A 6,086-nucleotide genomic window follows, 5' to 3' on the forward strand; every position below is an offset into this window, starting at 1 on the left:
TTACACTGAAACCACCCTTAATAAAAGAGAAAATAAATTTGACTCTTTTTTTTTTAAAAAAAAAAATAAAAAATTAGAGCACAATGAGTACTATTAGTTTTGCGTGTATGACTGCGGTTTTGAATGATGCACTATTGTCCGTGGTTTCTCTATGTATAACTAATATAAATATATTATAGTAATGCATGTAATATATATTTTTATTTTTGTACTTTCTACTTGCTCTTTGCATCGTATTAACATCAAAATTTGATGTAAGTTTCCACTATTATGACAATAAATAAATCATAACCACTTGAGCTAGCTTCAAGTGGCCATAAATGGGTGTTTATTGGAGGTTGTGGAGGTTCTGAGTTCCACTCCCAAATAACACATGGTTATAATATATTAAACGTTTAAATAAAAAAAATGACAATAAATAAATCATAGATAAAATATTATTTATTTATTATTTTATTTTTTAAATCTCATATTATTCATCTTTTTATTTTTGTTGTTCCACTATTTTAAATTTAAAATAAAAATATTTTCATTTAAATTTAAATAAAAAATAAAATATTTATTGATAACTAATTATCAAAATATAATAAAAATTAATGATATATTAATTGATATTATAAAATTAATAATTAATTAAAAATATCAATATACACATAATATCTTATATCGTAGCTATAAAATTAGTTAAATAGAGTGTTTGAATTTAAATATATAAATAAAGGAGAAGTATAATGCGGTGATGTGGCGGTCTAAAAATGCTTTAAAGTCATCTTTCTTTTTTCTCCATAATTCTCTCAATTTTTTAATTTTTTATTAGCTTAATAAATAATAATTCCAAAATTAATATTTAAAAAAAATCTATCTATATATATATATATATAAAGGAGAAGTATGTTGGAAATATTTTACCATGATCTAGATTTACTACCATGTATGTTTCATTAACATCATAATATGAATTCTAAAACAATGAAATAAACACATATAAAGTTTAGAAAACCTTACATTGGGTGCAGCGGAATATAATGACTCCTTCCGTTCAGATCTCTAGCCCTTGATTCCTTTCTGTAGCAGAGCATCACCAAGATCTGAACCTGGATCTCTTTCTCTCCTTCCTTTGATGCTGATTCTCCTTCTTGTTGTTTGGAATCTCCTACAGTCTTACACACTATGATTGAGATACCACTTGATGTGTGTGGGCACTACTCTATCACTCAAGGATTTCGAAATTTAAGAAGAAAATAAGAGGGAAAGTGGTTCGGCTATAGAGAAAAGAATAGGAGGCTCAAATTTCATCTGACAAAGTTAACAAAGTTCAGTGTGAATGAGAGCCATCACTATCTATTTATAGGTAACCACCTAGGTTTAAGTTAGAATTATTTGGCATTAAAATAATGAAAAAATAAATGATAAAAGCCTATAAGAGTGGCCGGCCATGGGCTTTGGATAATGGGCCTCACTTATGCAATTTTGCTGTTTATCATTTCTGCATCTCATTTTCTCAAAAATGCCAATTTTCAAATTCAACCATTTAAATGCCAATTCTAATTATTTAATAACTAAAAATTAATTATTCAATAATATTGTCATTAATATATTTATTAATTAGACATATAAAGTCTCTTAATTAATAAATAAACCTAGAATCTCTTTTCTTTACAATTTCGCCCTTACTTAGTGAAAATTCACAAAGTAGACATAGTCTAACTTTAGCATTATAATTGATTAATTAAAATCAATTAACTGAGTCTTACAAGCAGTATGGTCTCAACTAGTATGGGGACCATGGGCCTATATTTCCGAGCTTTCAATAAGTCGAACCGAATTTACCAAGTAAATTCCCTAACTTATTAATTCCTTATTGAATCTACACTTAGAACTTGGAATTGCACTCTCAATCATATAGAACGCTCTATATGTTCCACGATATAGATACGTCATTAGTTATCCAATTTTATAATCCTAATTTGATCAATGACCCTCTAATAGATGATCTACATTGAATAGGCACTAAATTACCGTTACACCTTCAATGTATTTTATCCTTAAAACACTTAGCTCCGTATAAATGATATTTCAGCGAAGTGAAATGAGATCTCCACCATTTATCTCTATTTGGCCAAGCTCGAAGGATATCATCGTTTCACTTCTAAATTCTTATAGAAGTTATAAACTCCATATTTATGTTAGCGCTCCCATTCAATTATACTATCATGTTCCCAAAATGTACGTATCACCCTGACTGTTCAGAAGTAGGCTTAACTAAAAAATCAAAGTACATGTATAATACTCTTGAGATCGAACCTAACCATATCAGGATTAAGATCATTTGATCTAGGATCAACGGGTGATATTGAATTGAATAGATATTACGGTAAATTTTAATATATCTAATCAAAGTTCAATATCGGTCCCTTCCGATGTATACTCCATACATCCGATACTGGTAAGCTTTGCCAATGCCCTGGAAAGGACATAACACTTATCCAAGGTGTAAGAATACCTATCGTTGATTATCATGTCAGTCTAAATCCAGTGTTCTGACAAATCAGGGAATAAACTTTCAAACATATAATTAAGATTATATTCCACTGTGCTGACAACACTATAATCATTAACAAATTCATATGTTATGGACTTAAATAGAATTCATATATTATATATATAATCATGAAATAAATCATGTGAACCATGCAAAATAAAATGTTATTTCTGATCTTTATTAATAAGTAAATCTGATTATATTGAAATGAGTTTTATTTAGGGCACAAAACCCAACAAAGTATAAGGCGGTGATGTGGCGATCTAAAAATATTTCAAAGTCATCTTTAAAATTTAAGTCACGTTTTTTTTTTCAAATCAAAAGTAGTGACCAAGTATATATAGAAGAGTGGCAAGGTGATTAATATTATAAAATGGGTAAATAGCGGCAAAACCCCCAATACTTTGGTTTTAGTTTCACTAAACTCACACAACCTAAATTTCTGCGGGTAAACCCCCCAAAACCACTATTCTGTTAGCAAAAATACACTTCCGTCGAAATTTAGCTGTTAACTGCCAGGTTCGATTGAACCGAGAACACGTGGCACAAATTTATTGGTCCACGTATAAAATTATTTAAAAAAATTAAAAAATTAAAATAAAATAAATTTGAAATTTAAAAAAAAAATAATTATAAATAAAAAAAATATTTTTTTTTCTTTTTTTCCTTTCTTTCTTTTTCTTTATCCACAGTAACCTTCCCAGCCACCACCCACCACATCTTCCTTCCCAGCCATCCCCATCACCACCATCTTCCTTCCTTCCACCACCCACCACCATTCCCTTTCTTCCCAGCCATCACCACCATTCTCTTCTTCTTCTACCTAAAATAATACGCCCCAAAAAAATCAAGTTCTTCCCAAAACTAAAACCAGAAAAATCACATTCAAAACTAAACCCAAAAAAATCATCTTCTTCCTCAATCATACTGTTACCACCACCACCATTCAAATCACAAAAAAAAAAAAAAAACCACAAGAAAACAAGGCTCAAACCAAATCAAACAAATCTAAGTCCAACAAATACACACATATATATACGTATATACGAAATCAACCCCAAAATTATTATTTTAAAACCCTAAATGTGTTTCCCCACAATTATTTAAAAACCCTAAATATATAGAGAAAGAGAGGAGATCGGGAAAGAGAGGAAGAGAGAGAGAGAGAGGAGATCGATTGGCGCTGAGGATCGTGCTGTACGCGGCGGTTCTCGGTGGATGCACCTGGGTCGGTCTGCAACGGCGACGACGACGGTGCTGGCTTGGTGGTCCTCGGCAACAGTGACGGAGCTGGCTTGGTGGTCCTCGGCAACTGCGGCGGCCCTGTACCTGTAACTATTCGAGAGAGAGAGAAGAAGTGTGATGGAGCTGAAAAAGAAAAACAAACGAAAAGAAAGAAAAAGAAGACGAAAAAGAAAAAGAAAAAGAAAAAGAAAAAGAAAGGAAAAAAGAAAAAGAATTTTCTTTTTATTTTTTTATTTTTAAAATAATTAATTTTTAATTTTTTTAAATAATTTTTTACGTGTACCAATAAAATTGTGCCACGTGTCCTCGGTCCAGTCCAACCTGGCAGTTAACAGCTAAATTTCAACGAAAGTGTGTTTTTGCTAACAGAATAGTGGTTTTGAGGGTTTACCTGGAGAAATTTGGGTTGTGGGGGTTTAGTGAAACCAAAACCAAAGTATTGGGGATTTTGCCGCCATTTACCCTTATAAAATTCACATATTCATTTAAAATTTTCTATTTTTTAATTTTTTATTAGGTCATTGATTAAATAACATTAAATAAAAAAACAAAAAAATCTATTTATTTATAGACCTAGCCGTATATAACACCAATATGTATATATATATATATACTAGCAAAAAGTACGTGCGAGGCACGTATACTAAATTTTATGTTAGTTTTTTTATTCTATATTATTTAAAAGTGATACAATTAAAAATTAAAGAAAAAATATTATTAGTTATTAGGTGAGATTATTATTACGTGTATCTAAATAATATACTTTATAATTTAGATATGGTGTGTGGAATCCGTAGTCCATTGGATGCTTGGCAACATCTTCAGGCTCGATTCTAGCCGTGTTCTGAATTTGCAAAATGAATATTAAGAGTATAAATAAATATACAACTCTTAAAGTCATAACCCCAAGGTGTAGGAGAAATGGTTCTGAGAGGTAAAACTGAATATTTTAAATGGAATGCCACCAGTAAGTACCTTTATTATAAAAACTAAGCTCGTTAAAAATGTGACCAGGAGAAAACAAATATTCTCAATGGAAAAATGTTATAATTACCACTGGATGAGAAGGAAAATATGGTGCCTAAGTGTTTCTTCACACCAATAGGACCACCTCCTCCATGTGGAATACAAAATGTTTTATGAATTGAAGATTGAGATGGGAAACATCAACTCCAATCCAAATCACTGAATGAATTTCAAAATCAAAAAATAAATTAGAAATGTGATAAAATAATGAATGAATGAAAAATAAAGCCAAAAAAAAAACTATTTTAAATGATTCGTCTATCTTTTTTTAACTATTTCAAATGAATTTGTTCAATGTAATTCAACCATCTAATTATAATTTGGATGATTATCAAGGAGCATTGAAGCTTGTTTCTCATGTTTTGGTATCTTAGAACTCGATATCGATCTACTTGAGCTTGCAACCCCCTTTGATGCAATATCAATAGAAACGAAGATAATCTGCACTAAACATGTAGCAATAAATTATATATACACATAGAATTTATAGATATTCCATTAAATTAATAAACATATATAGGGTGATATCTCAAATAAAACAAGTGTACTTAACAAAAAAAAAAAAACAAATGGGTTGTACAAGTTGTATTGATACTTGAAAATCTGATTTATTTGAGCTCGGCTTTGTTCCAATCAAAAGAGGTAAATGAACCACATAATTAATTTCTTTCGTTCTGATTAGTTCTCTGTTTTCGTTTCCATTGAGAAGAGATTAGAATTTGACGCCTAAATCTTGATCGGAGATTCGCCATACTTTGAGGAAATCGCTTGATGTGGCTCGGAGACGGGTTTTTGGCACTCCTTCTCTGGAATGAAGATTGTTTGGTCGGAGGGTATGGGTGTTAGAATGAGAGAGGCAGAACGGAGCAGATATCGCCATTGGAGTCGTATGTGTAGATCTCTGAACGTTTTTGCTACTTCAAAAGCTTAGTGAATAAATGATTTAACAAAAAGGAAAAGGAAGAAGAAATAGTTGGGATTTCACCAAGAACCAAGAAAAAATAGCTAAAAATAATTAAATAAAAAAAAACAATACAAATAAATACATATTCATACCAAAAATTAAAAAATTTACAGATCAAGAATGCTTTAAAAAAAACGTTATAGATTCGGCTAATGTCTAAGAATGAGCAATTCAGAGAAGAGAGTCCTGATCATCATCTTTAAAAAAAAAATCAGAAAATGTAATTCTACATAAAGCCCTAATCTTTCCACTAAACTAAATTAGATTTGTATGAAGAAAAGGGATTAGGGTTTGATTCCGTCTAAATAA

This window comes from Cannabis sativa, chromosome 2 (assembly GCF_029168945.1).
Source record: "Cannabis sativa cultivar Pink pepper isolate KNU-18-1 chromosome 2, ASM2916894v1, whole genome shotgun sequence".
NCBI lineage: Eukaryota > Viridiplantae > Streptophyta > Magnoliopsida > Rosales > Cannabaceae > Cannabis > Cannabis sativa.